The 14,482-nt window shown below is 42.4% G+C and overlaps 1 long non-coding RNA gene across 1 annotated transcript in view; it reads right to left on the bottom strand.

The window, feature by feature from the left end:
• Positions 1-6,039: 6,039 nt before the first annotated feature.
• The window catches only part of LOC113963845, a 34,418-nt gene continuing 25,975 nt past the window's right edge, over positions 6,040-14,482 (bottom strand). The window contains exons 4-6 of the long non-coding RNA XR_003532978.1: positions 12,716-12,894; positions 11,981-12,055; positions 6,040-6,696 (exon numbers count right to left, since the gene is read on the bottom strand). This is a non-coding gene — a long non-coding RNA (uncharacterized LOC113963845). The remainder of the gene's footprint in view (positions 6,697-11,980; positions 12,056-12,715; positions 12,895-14,482) is intronic.

Below are 14,482 nucleotides of genomic sequence, written 5' to 3'. Positions count from 1 at the left end.
ACCACCTGAAACACTGGGTGTAGGTGGCTTTCATCTGTCTTTGGGGGAAGGGTTGAATTATGGTTAAATTGAATCTGGCTGTGATGGGAGGGTTTCTGGGTAATGTTAGGCATATTTTTGCAGTTTGAAACTGTGGTTGGTTTTCTCCTGTACCTGTAAGGTTGGTAAGGAGGTCTATCAAGCAAGATCAGGGACTCCTATGACAGTTTGGGGAAACATCACTTCTGCTTCTTTCACCCCATTGCCTCTGCAGGGTCATTGGTCTTTAGTGTCTGCCCATGGTCAGGCTGCAGAGAGGAGTTAGGACTTACTGAGGGTGGTGTTTCTTACCTGTTATTCCTAATGGTTTTTAAGAGAAAGGGTGGAGGAGCCATGTCCCACCTCGGGCTCCAGCCTGGCTCAAAAGGGTTGTGCCTGCCTCAGGGAGGGACCCGGGAAGAGATGATGTTGCTTTGCACCTCGTTTAGGTGTTACAGTGTGGATTCATCAAAGGACTTACTACTGGGAGGAAGAACTGGTCCTGTTCAGGTGAAGGGTTGCCATTTCTGATTTCAAAGGGGGATGAATTTAACCCTTTGACTTCAGTGGGGTTTGAGCTCCTGGTTGGAGTTAAGCATGTGCTGTTTCTGGGTTGGGACCTTCCTATTTGGAAGAGGAAATAAACAGATTCAGTTGATTTGCAATATATCATCATCTACAGGATGCTGCCTCTGTGTGTTTTATGACTGGCAGCTCTGTAACTTCCCCCTTTCAAAAAAACAGAGATGGAGCAACAAGAGCTTCCCGAGGAGAAGTTCATTAAACAAGGCAGGCTGGAGAGACGTGTGCCCCTGGCACTGCTGGGAGCCCTCAGGGTGTCCCTCTCCTGGCTAGGGCTGCCTGCCACCTGATGAGAGTGGCATCTTTCATGTTGTCTAGGGCAGCAGTCATACCCAATTGCATAATCAAGGTCACTGGAAAATTACACAAAACTTTGCCCAGGTCTATTGGGGAAAAAAAAAAAGTAAAGCACTCGCAAAAAAAAGCCCAAGCACCCAAACTTCTGCTCATGCTACCAACTTGCTACTCTGTGTGAATGGCATGTACAGTGCCAAGCTGCTGCCTTATACTTTCCTGGAAACATTGATGAAAAAATAATATTATCCACATAAAGGCAATTGAAAATTTTCTCTGGTAGCCACATGAAATCAGCCCTGTGGTTTTCCCTGTCTCTCCTTCAGCTACAGTTTCAAGTAGATAACAATGATGTGCAAATACAAGAAGTAATACTCTCATGCTTTGCATTGCTGAGTGATGCCCTTCTGAGGATTTTAAGTCTCAGGACAGTGAGTTTGGTTTCACATGCCCTTAGGAGCTATCAAGTCTTTCCAAGGCTACTTTATAATAATGGCCAGTCTTCGTGAACGAAGATTTTACCTTTTACCTTTCCAGCCTGCGCAATGGATTTTTTAGGTGAGACACAGCCTGCGCTGAACTGAGCCCACCCTTTAATCCTAAGGTTCATCTGCCGGGGCCAAGCAAGCTTGGACAATGGCAGTGAGGTCCTCAGGACGTAGGTTTGTTTAGAGTGACCTTCTCATAGATGGATGGCCTCACAGGGCTAATGAGCTCCATCTGCCCGAGAGACTGGGATTCGAACCTGGGTTGCAGCACAGATATAGAAAACAGTCAGCTTGAAAATCTGTATATGAAAATAAAGAGAAGAAATTTCAGAATTTGTTTTCAGAAAAAAGAATTCTTGGAGAATTTTTTATTATTCCTCTGACATTTTTATACTTCCATTTGTGAGAAAAAGAAAGTCATGGAGAAAGTCTTCTTCAAGAAGAACTTGTAGAGTGAAAGAAGCTAGGGCTAGAAAGTGAAGCAAGGAAAAAGTCCTGAAAAATTGAAACATTTTCTTTTTTTCTAAGAAAGAACTGAAAAAGTAGCCTCTGAATGCCTTGCTGGGCAGGTGCTGGGTGGCAGGGAGGGTACAGGTCCAGCCCTGTTTGCCCAGCTGGACTAGTCAGGGCCATGTTTCCTGGTTGCCCCCAAGCATTACTGCCCCCTGCTTATTCAGTGGGGACATCCTGGCATCAGGACAGGGCTTTCTGCAACACCCAGCTCTCTGTATTGCTTTGTTGGAGAGGGTGCCCCATACACTGCTGGTTTTACACCACCAAAATCTACATGCTGCAAAGGTCCAGGTGGTGATGTGCAAGGCATCACAACAACCCTTTGAAAATCTCGTGCCTTTCACCCCGAATTTACATTTCTGACTAGCCCCTCTTGCAGCCAAGTAATTTCTGGGTAATTTGAGCATGTCTCCTTCCAATTTCTGTCCTGTAAAAGCTCTTCTTCTTAAAGCCTTTCCCAGCTTCCTGGGGGTGGTTTGATAACTGTCAGTATTTCTGGTCATGAGAATATTGTTGGCAGAACTTTTAAGCTTCTCTTTCCATAGACCCTGGTAAATTAATAGTTCGAAATCTCCATTGCTTCATAATTCCTAGAGTTCAGGTGTGCTAGAAACAAAGCCATCTTTCTCCCCAGAGTGGAAGGGCTCTCTCTTTCCATTCTTCACATCATACATGGAACAATGGGTTGTGTCTGTCTTCTTAACTTCAGAAGCTTGGAAGTTTAATGAACACTTTTCCCCATTTTTATTTGCGAGGAAGCTGTTAAGAAACACTCCCATCACTTTCCTAGACAATGTCACATCACCTAAAAGACAAATTGACCCCCTTAATCACATCTTTATACCAGAGGATTTAAGTGCAGTGTAGGAGTTGAAGTGAGGGCACAGTTCATCCTACTGAGTTTGCCTTTTGCTTTTGTTTTGCTTTTTAAATTGACGTGGTGGATATAGAACCTTATGCTCAGGACACTGAAATTAATAGGGTTGTACTGCTTATATAATCTCTGATGGACACTTTGTTGTGTTTTAAGGTAGTTTAAATTGCCATAATCTAATTGCGTGCTGCAGAAAAAAAAAGATCCATCCAGGAGAGCTCTGAAATGCCTGTGGGCACCTTCCCACAGCTGGCAAGTGAGAAGTCAGGTATTCCACTTGATGTCAGCTACCAGTGCTTCTGTCATCAAAATAGAGTCGCTTTCCAGTTTATTAAGGAATAAAACCTACATTACGATGTAGTAGGTCAGTCTCTCCAAGAACTTAATGTTCCTCACTCAAGAATTTGATCCAAGTTAAGGCTAGGAGTGGAAAGCAGATAGGAGCTAGCATATGGAGATCTTCTCCTTTTATTAAGAGAAAGTGCAGCAGGCCCAAGGAAGTGCCTTGTTTAGGATTTGTTTCCCTCAAGGGCTATTACTTGTGGTTTAGGTTTTGAAGGCTTTCCTCTGCCCTCATGGGAAAGGGTGGTTTTGGTGGTGGGTAGCTGGGAGCTACACAGAGCCAGCCATGCCTCCCTATTCCTGTTCCAGCCACAGAGTGCCTTTTTGGTGGGAATTTGCAGGAATATGGCAAACCCCCCCACACCTGGCCCAGTGGGGTAGTGGGGCGGCCCTGGGGCCATGGGCAGGGCAGGGGCCTGGAAAGCCAAAAAATTCAGGAACTCTGCTTGTTTGGCTGCTTTGTGTAGACATATAACGGTACCAGCTGGGATATACCCCTCTCACACATACCTCGAGCGTTTACTGTCACCCTCACAACATTTCCTGGATTAGCAGAATGGCTCTTCAGCTATAATTTTTGTTGAAATATCTTGCTTTAAACCTAGAGAGCACCAATGAAGGCCTGAAATCTGTAAATCAGCTGCCCTTTGGAAAACAAATCACTGTGGTGGAGTTTTGCCAAGCTGATTTTCTGTGCTTATTCATTATTTAGTTTTAACTTTATGACCTGATTCAAACTGACTATGCTGCAGCTGTACCAGTTGCATCCAAGATATGAGCCTGATTTACACTTTGAAAATGCGAACTGCTCCCTGGATGCATTTCCAGGAGGAAGAAATGCTACAAACAGGTTGTTTGGCAGCACCCATAGACCCCATAGACCAGAGCTTGCAGGTTGCCTTTGCTTACCTGGTTGAGCTGGTGGGATGTTATTACTGAAGGAAAAGCTGTGATCTTCCCATCAGATACAGTAAAAGTGGTGTCTTCCAGGGAGAAAATTACTTGACAGCACCAACTATGATTGCCCAGTGGCAAACTAGAAGATCAGAAGATACAGTGGAATAAGAGTCTACAAAGGTAAAGAGGCACTTGGGAAGAAGGGGTAACAGAGGAGACATGGTGGAGAGGTGACATTAACATCTACAGGCAGTGAAATGGCAGAGGTGGAGAGGCAGCATCAATGGCTTGTGAGAAGAATGGGAAGAAAACAATGGAAAATTTGATAATTATTTAATTGTCCACGTAGAACTCACCTCAACAAAACTGTGCCTTCACCCAGGACATCTGCAGGGCCAGTGTGGGATCATGTGGTTAGTATAATAATGTCGCATTTTCATGTTAAAAAATGCCTCTAATTTCTAAGAACACACAATTATTTACATATATCATAAAGCTTATCTTTAAAGAAGAGCTTTTCTTCAAAGGGAAAATGAGCTGCCTTGTTATTAATATTGTAGGGTCCTTGTTTGCCAAACTTGGTGAACAAACAATACCACCATACAGGGAATAGTGTTATGTATGGAAATACGAAATCCAGGACTGATATATGTGCATGACTGAAAAAAAAAAAAGAAGCTGGGTTTGTAAAATTCTCTGATTTCACATTTGTCCAGTCATAGGATTAAGGAGATTTAAAACAGACAAAAAAATTCACATAAGAACAATTGTTATAGCTTCTATCAGAATGGTATCTTTGATATCCCCTTTAAAATGGTTTATATTGCCAAAAGCAGAATGAAGAAGCCTTTGTAAATACAATTTGTAAAATTGTATTGAACCACCTGTGCTAAGACTGCATAAAGTGCTTGGAAGGGCCGCTGCTGGAGTTAATGGGACCCTGTGTATTCCAGCTTTGGTTAAATTCCAGGTACATTTCTCCAACGGTGAATAGCAAGAATAGATCCGCTTTGCAAGCTCTTTTATGTGGATAACAGTTAGTAATGGTAATTATCCCACTTGTTAATCTGAGTAATAATTACATTGGCCCATCTCTGATGTTCCTACTAGTACTGCAGTTCCCATTCACATAGTCAGAAGCATATGTCCCATCATCATCTTTCTGTGGAGGCGATCACAATCTCCAATTTAGATATGTCCTTCCTCCAGGTGGATCCCTGGAGAGATTGTTATCTGCATTTCAATGCCTCTTTCCTCCTTGCAGCTGTAAGCATCTTGAGCCACATCTTCCTAGCTTCTTCCTTGCTTTTACTGTTTCCAAGAAGTCATCCTGGTGAGATATCCAGGAACTGAATGTGGTGCCAGGAGTGTTGTGAGTTCCCCAATAAGATGAGGGACTGCATTTTACAAGGGAACGGTTGTGCAAGGACGGGCAGGACAGATGGCTGAACTTGCAGAACGAGTTTCAGCCATGAATGCTCTGAACACCATAAATGTTCCGAGGCTTTTATTTTTTTCTTTTTGAAAGCTGAAATATATTTGGGAAGTACTTGTTCAAACTACAGACTCAGTCAAATATTAACAAGTGGAAACTGAGCGGGGGGGGGAGAAGACACTTTGAAGCGCTCAAGCATGTGTGGGTTCTTGCTGTATTTGCCTAACTATAATCACTGGGGCCACACTTGCGACAGGCTAAAATGTTGCTGTGAATAGAAAGTATACCATAAGGGTTCTCAAATATGAAAGTGGGGCTGGAACAAAGAGCAGGCACCAGACAGACTTCCCCTGTTAACGATTACTGGCCTGTCGCCCTGGTGCCAGCAGTCTCAGAAATCCTGTCAGGAGCAGGCAGCAGTATCTCACCCAATGTGATGGTGCTGCTTTGAAACCCTGCCCACAGCCTCACTGTATTCCTCGCTACTGCCTTGTTATGGGGTAATGAACTTTATCGCTTTGCTTTTGAGAGTGTTTGCTTTAAAGATGATTTACCACACTTGACAATTACCAAATTTCCTAAATTCAGCCTGAGGCATTGTTGTTGTTGTGTATCTTGTGCCATGCAAAGCAGTACCTTGGCCGCAGCTTGCAGAAGGTTGCAATCTCTCAGTGTGCAGGAGGTTGCTCTCAACACATGCTGAAGGTCCTCCAATGATGAAAGTCCTTCAGTGCTGCTCCATCCCTCTACAGTCCTGTGGCTTGGCATGTCAGTGGAGACATGAAAACCTTCTGACTGAAGGGTGGAAGAAACCAAAGCTGTAACCCAATCTTGCAGAAACATTAGTACACCATTGGGTTAGAACTCTTCTTGCTGTCTTTGTGTGAAGGACATGAGCTGCAGGGCTGGTGTAGCAGGGACAAACACACAGCTGAAAATCCGCCAGATGGAGCTTTCAAGTTTTTTTTAAATTTATTTTTTATCTTTTTAAGCCATATTTTTATTCTGTTAATCAAGGACTTATTGTTTCATTTATATTTTGTTGGGAGAACTACCAAAACCTTTATATTAGAATATTTGACAACAATGTCAACAACATTTCCCTCTACTGCTGCTTAATATGCTTTTATTATTTATTTTCCATACATTGATTCTTTTAATATGTTCTTATTAAAGTCTTCCATGTTCCAGTAATATTGTCATTGTGTTTCTTTTGAAGGAGGCGAGTGTGTGTACTGAAAGATTAGATTATCCTGTTTAAAAAAAAAGAGAGAAAAGGGAAAAATGTCTTCAAAATGAAGTACATCAAAAGTAAAAGTAGGTGACAAATGTTAATATTTGCAAAGTGCTTCTGCTTTGATCCTGCATTTCTATTTTTTTAAGAGCTTGACAAATGTGTCCTGTGGTTTGGCTCAAACCTCTTTGACTAGTGCTTTATTTGACCCACAATCCATTTGATCTTCCACTTGTTTTTCCTTCTGTCCAGGAGGCCTCTGGACTTGATAAAGGCTAGTTCTTATCTTCCATTTGCTGCTGTTGAAAGGCATCATTTTTAATTTTTGATTGGATTGGGTTATTGTGCCCGTTTGCTTAAACAGATTCTAAAGAGATATTAATTTTGTTGTTATTGTTTGGGATGGTTCCCTTCCCATTTCCATGCCAGTAACAGCTATAGCAGATCAAAATCTGGTTTGGCTGATTGATTCTGGCACTAGATGAGAGGAAGACATGGATGCTGAAGTGGCTGACTTGGATGGCAGGCTGCCACTTCATTTCTAGAATACAATTTCCAGGCATGCTTCATCCAGTACCTGAGCTTACAAGTATTTAATATATCAGACATTTTAAGGGGCTCTGGGAAGGATTCCCCTGTATAAGGATCCTGTCGAGGTCTTTGTTTTTCCCAAAGCTGTTGAGCATTGCTTCAGGTTCCCTCACCTGCAACCCAGTAGTTACAGCTGGAGATTGACAACTGGCCACAGCTAACTAAAATGCAAGTGCTTCTACAGCCCCCAAACACCCAACCCCAGTGTGATCCCAACCCCAGTATTGCCTGTAATGTGTCAGATCTTCTGCTTTCACTATGCTGCTTGCACGATCCCACTATTGCCTAGCTCAGTAAGAGCCATCCCATTATGCAACAGCCTGGGCAATCTGGAATATGCTCCTACAAATACTCATGTTGGCCATAAAACTTGACATTTGACTTCACAGTCTGTTTTATAGCATCAACTCCCTTGTTCTCCATCGAAAGCCCCTCCTCCCAAGAAACCATAAACCGCAATTGAGGGAAATTTTGAGCTGCCCTTTCAGCCAAGTAGCCATAGGATCCCCTATGGATCACTCCTCCAGCTCCAGGCATGGGAGCACCTCTCCATGTCTCATCCCCAGGAGCCTCCTACTGTCTTTAAAGAAACGGAGAATAAAGAATAAACTGGAGTAGATGGTGCCCTCTTATGTGTCAGCATCCCCCTGCAACCAAATGTGTCCCTATGATAGTGTTGCTGCAGGACTTTGTGTGCTGACAGTGAGGTCAGTGTTATTTATGCTGCTCCCAGGTTTCAGGAGAGAGTACATCTGTCAGGGCTTCCATGTGCTGTGCATTTGTTTTTTGGAGACACGTTTAGGGTATCATTTGCATTGCAGATATGTCTACTCTGCATTCCACTCAACTTCTGCCCCCAGAAAAAGGTGAGATCAATTCCACTGCCATTGCAAGAGGCATGTATGTTTTGAGTAAGTGTGAATATGAGGAAAGAAGGGGAGCTCATTTTTAGGAGCAACACTTACAGTGCTTTGGTTAACTGCAGTGGTTAGGCAGGAGGTTATAACAGTTAAAAGACCTTTGCAGCTATATTTCTTGTCTTTAATGGGAGTATGACACCTGCCAGCTCTCCATCTGTTTCTTTCTCCCGCAGAATACATGCCATCAAGTGAGTGAAGAAGAGAAGGTATGCAGCAGAGCAGATCAGGGTTCAGGTTTTCATGGGTACAACTGTCTGTCAATTAAAAAAAAAAAAGCAAAAAAACCCACATAAAAAATTCTGAGAATGAGGAAAACTGTGATGATGGCACTCAGAGATTCAGAAAGAGCCTAGCTAGGTAAACACTTCAACATCATAGTGGCCTCCTTTGTGTTTGTCTCTCCCTTTCCATTCCCTCATTTTTCATGCAGAGCTATTTCCTTTTGCTCTTACAAGTATATGAATCCTTCTCCTGTCAACTTTGTATCTTCTAATACTTTACCCCTAATAAGGCACTCTGACTTTGAGGGGTGGCAGAATACTTTTCTTCTGGTGAGAACTATTTTGTTTTCTTTAAAAAAAATTTTTAAAAAAGGCACCAGGATTTTGCACCTTTCTTATTTCAGGGAATATCTGCAGCCAGATCAGCTATTCCTTTCCAAAACTGTTTTCACAGGCATTTCCTGAAGACAGTCTGTCAGATAAAATGCTGACTTTAGCCTTTTCTTTGTCCTCTGCATAGAGTTTTTGCAGTTTCTTTCTGGGTTTTACTGAAAGCACTTTTACCAGTGCATAAGGAGATTCAGTGCCACTGTCAAAGAAGCTGTGAGTGTCTCTGCTGGACAGATGTCTAAACTCACTTTATGAATTATAGCCAAACTAAGTTAAACAACTAATCACAATTAAGGAATTAATTAGATGATTTTTTTTTTTTAAAAAGGTAGTCTTTGCAAGCATTCTTCAGCTCGAGGGATGCCTCTGATGGACAAAGGCTACTGTAATGTCATTTATTTCACCTCTCAGTCTGCAGGAGTCCAGGTGGAAAGTAGAAATAACTAATGCTTGGGGCTGTGCTGGGATCCTCTCCACTGGCTTGCCAGCCTCAGAATGCCAGAAATATTGTCAATCTACCTCTGAACAGGTCCAGTCAATCTTTAACTATTTGGTTGTTTCTGAGGCTGCAAGTCTGCAGATTTTCCATAATGGTTATCATCAACTGAATGCAAGATATACTAAGTTACTGCTTAAGTACAGTGCTTTTTCGTGGGGAATAAAACACCCAACAAAATGGCCCAAATCATGCAAAATGGAGGATGTAGAATAATATATAATCATATTAAATGATTTTTAAAAAATACAGTTTCTCACCTCCCCGTATGCTTTCTCCACACACTGTTTTCTGAATATACAAATTTCCTTGCATTTCCTGAGGTTAAGACCAGGCATAACCTTCATGCCCGGACACTGGTGTGCTCAGGAGTAATTGCTTGATTTGCATGAAGGAATCATTGCTAAAGGGAAGGGTGTACATGGGGTGGAGAGTCCTAAAAGGCAGCCCCGCCAAGTAGCTCCTCTTTTTTTTGGACAAATGACCTGCTGCATTGTGTCTCTGAATGCTGAAGCTAATGGGAAATACATCTTGTAGAAAATGAGAAATTTTGAATAATATCTAAGCATCTGCATCCCAAGGGAGGAAATAATCCCACTTACTTGAAAGTTAGATGTTCTGTTTCAGCTAATTGTCCTGATTAATTGATGGCCATAGAGATATATTTGCAAGGAGTGATTTAACCTAGTTTAGTCTGGACACTTATGCTAGGCAGAAAAGGACAGTGAGGAAGGCAGCGAGAAGAAGAATATCTGACATCTCCCTGAAGAGCACTCCAGAGAGCTGTGCATGCCTGTACTACTGCTTCTACTTGGCACTGGCATTTTGTTATCACCTCTGACTTTTTTACCTGCTGCAACCAAATTGGCACCCCAATAGTTCAAATTCTCTGTTATCTGCCCAGAGTCTATTGCAGTGCTGGTTTCCTAGTTCTGGTTATAATGTTGCCAGTATAAGTAAGTTCTGTAAGTGCACATGTGGGTTGATTGGACAAGGACTAACTATTTGGTGTCTGGGAAGCTGTCCTGTGTCTCTGTGTGGTTATTTTTTACCTCTGGATCTCCTCTTTCTGTCCAAGCATGGCCCTGCTTGGTGGGGGGTTTCCCAGCATCGTGCCTCAGACAATGCCTGACCCATGAGGCGCAATGCCAGCTGTGGCTATCACAGAAGACCCCTGAGGTTGCTCTCATGTGCAGTGGCTCTTCTTGGCACTGTGCAATGTGGGGAAAGTCTGTCTTTTGCTTTTTTTCTTGCAGAAGTGTGAGTGGCTTTTTGCCTTGGCACAAGCAGAGCCAAGAAACCTCCAGGGAGGGTAGAATAGAAAGAAGAAAAGTATGAACAGCAGGTTGTAGAATGGAAACTTTTATAAGCTGAGGTAGTTCGACGTTGTTATAACACCTGTCAAGGGTAGGAAATAATACCTTGACCCTTCCCTAGTGCTGCTCAGTCAGGTGTTGATACAGTGATGGATGTTACTTACACAGGGATAAGGGGGAGGAAGGAGGAGGGGCTCATTCTTTCCAGAGAAATAAGTTAGGTAAAAGGGGCAGATTTAGCAGGTTTGGAAATGCTGGGCAAGAGCAGGAAAGGATAAGCATGTCAAAAATCATGTTAAGAGAAGGCAAATGAATATAGCTTAAAAATAAGTAAGTAAGCAAAGTTAATCTAAAAGCCCAGACTTGAACCAAGCCTACATTGAAACTTGAAGTTTGAACATGCATAGATACCTCACATGAACTATTTTCCATTTTAATGGAAATACTGTCTGACCAGAATTAGCTTGCAAGGTGTAGTGCCATTAAATGTTCAAGAAAGATTTGTAGCCTGCCTCAAGATAGGAAATACTGGAAATCACATGAGAACTTGTGATTTTTAGTTTCATTTAGTTCCCTTTGAGAAACTCAAGAGATTTGATCTTGATCCAGCAAGACAAGTAGCTGTGTCTGACTTTTTAAGTGTATCTCCTTTATTTTGTGCGACTAATGCAGAGGATCAGTGTTACAGCAAGTGTTACGAGGCAGAGAGATACCCTGCAAAATTCTTCTTTCATGAGATTTTCTTAAGTATCCGGATGTTTGTGAAACATCCAGAATGAGGTGAATGCCACCATCTTGTGAAGTTTGTCCTCATCTTAAGTTGCCTGGGTTCACCCTTTTGCCCAATAAGATGTCACTAATACAAGTTATGCAAGTAAAACTAGTAACTTTAGTTTAATATCAACCTCTCATGAATAGTTTGTTATTGCCTTCCTACAATTAATTGGTTACCATTGGTACTATCTGAACCTTGTGCATTATTTGACGTACCTGCATATTAGTGTTAATGATCGACTGATCAAGGAAAATCTTAAAAAGGATGGGGAAAGGGAGGATCTTCTGCCTGCCCCTTCTGATATTAGAGTTTATCTTTCTGCTTGATGTCAAAGACAGCAGGCTTGCTTTTTGTTGTTCTTTTCTGCAGATGATTGATGTAGGAAGGGTCCATCACCAGCTTGGCCACCTTTTATACTCTTACCCTTCCCAGAATTTGCCAAAGTGGTGGCATACAGGGCAGGAAGCCTGCTCTTGTGTTCACAGAGTGGAGCCATGGGATGTTATACTTGTCTGAACCCCGGCCTTCCCCCTTGCTCCCTCATCTTCCCTTTGCTGCTTCCTGTTGCATTCGGAGCCAAGAAGCTCAAATTACCTTCATTTCCCCAATTTGAGTTGTATCACTTTCCTCTTCCAGTTGACTGCCTCCTCAGAAATGGGCAAGCCAGTTCTGCCAAAGACCAAGTGGTGGAGGCTGTGAGGGTCCTGGGCAATCCGTGTCTTTTATTCAAGGCTTCCATAACTCCCTCAGGAAATGGCCTTTATTTTGATCATTAGTGCAGCCATAGCCAACATCCAATTTGCCATAGATCTTTCTGCTTTGTGCATGAGAGCTCTGGGAGTTTGGTATTCCTCCTTGCTTGGCTCTCCCATGATCCTAAACAACAACATAACATTTCAAGAAATAAAATGAGGTTTTTCTTTTATGCTCGAATAAATGGTCTTCCATGAAATGTATGTGAAAATTTCTAGGAGGCCCTCTTGATTTTAATCCATAACAAACCCTATAGACCCAGTGTTTTTGTGTTGAGGGCAACTGAAGAGATTCTGTCTGCTTTGCTACTTTCTTGCCTTACCCCACATCCTCCATTTTCCCTCTTGTATTATTACCTTAAACAATGTCTTTTTGGAAAGCATACTCTTTCTAAAGGTGCTTTGTTAAAAAGCAAAACAAAAACACAAAACCAACAGCAAATAACAAACTTCTCCGAAATTCCCACAGAAACAAATAAGACAGCTTTGAAATTGGAAAGCACTGGCACACTGTGCCACTAAGCCCAGATGTTACAGCCCTGGGAAACCACAGTTGCCCTCCAGTTGTTCTGCTGACCTATTTTTCACCTTCCATTTGATGTTCTTACATTGAGCCCCAGGGTTTCCAGGCTCAAACACCAACATCCACGGAGACCTGCTAATTGGCAATGGAAGACCAGAGTGTGTACAGAAATAATGTTCCCTCTGCTTCCTCTCTCCATGTCGTGTATCTGAAAGGGCTCCCAAGGAAGGTGGCTATAACGAGAAAGGTGCATTAGGCACTATATACTGATAACTGTGTAGACAAAGGAAAGCCGAGAAAGGCCCTGCTGAACTGGAGCAACTGGCATGTACAAGGATGAGGGGTTTTTTTCCAAAGACCAGGAGATGCTTTTCCTTGTCCCTCAGCTCTCATGACCTTTCTGGGAAGAGAAAAAGTAGGTGCCCCATGTACATAGTGCCACATACCCTTAGCTAACCCTCAAACTGTTTTGCAGGCAGAGGACAGCTGAGCTCTCCTGTTCCAGCAAAGACCCTGAAACTACTTCTTTCCCTGCATCTTGACTCTCAGATAATTACTTTGTGGTGGGTGCCATCAAAGTAACCATGCCATGAGAATGTGTCCTCTTTGTGCTGCTCAGTGTTCATGAAGGACAGACAGATGAGGATCAAGGGGGGGGAAAAAATGTAGTCCTTTCTCATTCTTTTTAAAACTACACATGGCTCCTAATGTTACAGTCTCACCAAGTATTTCGAGACTGTGTTTATTGTCTTATCTTTGGAAGGACCTTAGGCCTACTGGATTTATTATATCATTGTTTCTAGAGGAATTCTAAACTACCCTCTGGGCCCAGGGCTGTATGAAGTGTTCAGACACTTTCATTGTGTTCTGGTTATTATTAATATGTATTACTTTTTTTTAATGTCCTGCCACATCTTTGTTGTTGATATCACAGAACTGATTTCTCCTGTCAGATACTCCTGGGTAAAGCAGCTCATGTGAGTATCTTGCAGCACATACAATTTGTGTGGAGGCAATTGTATATGACCTTCTTTGCATTGTCCTACCAATGACCCCTGCTGTAATCAGGCAGAAATCATGTTCCTGAAGAGTGGGAGGTATTACTGCTTCCATGCTGGTCTGTTCCTGGGCCCCTGCTGCACAGACATTGTCAACAGTAACAAATTGCTCTGAGTTATGTGCAGCAGTTTAATGATGTGGACCAGTTATTTATTAGAGAGGGAGCTGAGACATCAGCAAAGGGCCAAAGTGTGAATAAAAGAAAAATTCTCAATCAAATGAAATGAAGCTGCCTCATCTAGCAGGCTTCTTGCAAAACTGATCTCTCTTCTGGATCTCACCTTGTTTATCTAATGGGGGATCACATGCAGAGTTCTGAAAGTAAACCCCTTACAAATAAAGAAATATCCCCAAGGGCTGTGGATAAAGGTGACACAGTTGAACTAAATTGTATTTCCAGAGGTGGAAAATCAGTGATTTATTGTTTTGCTAGTCACAGTTTCCTAAGTTCAAACCTGGCTGTGATAGTGATTGCCTTGCTCAATTCCAAGATATATGATAAAAATAAGAGACCTCCTCCCATGCACTTGGAAGGACAAGGCAGCTCCAGAAGACCAAGGGCTTTGTCTGGTAAAAGCCGGGTCAATGAAGGTCACTGAAGCAACCTTGATTGCCAAAATCAGAAAGCCCTGTGTTTGTTTTGACTTGGAAAGGAAACTTCTAAGTTTAACACCGTGCATCTATGATGTGGACATTTCAAAAATGGGAGAAGAGCTCTTTATGGTGACCCTTTAATAGTAGTAATGATGTGCAAAAGTGATG

Source organism: Neopelma chrysocephalum, unplaced genomic scaffold, assembly GCF_003984885.1.
Source record: "Neopelma chrysocephalum unplaced genomic scaffold, ASM398488v2 Primary Assembly neopelma1_22, whole genome shotgun sequence".
NCBI lineage: Eukaryota > Metazoa > Chordata > Aves > Passeriformes > Pipridae > Neopelma > Neopelma chrysocephalum.
The sequence above is the reverse complement of the archived record's forward strand: the minus strand, read 5'-3'. Positions and strand labels throughout refer to the sequence as shown.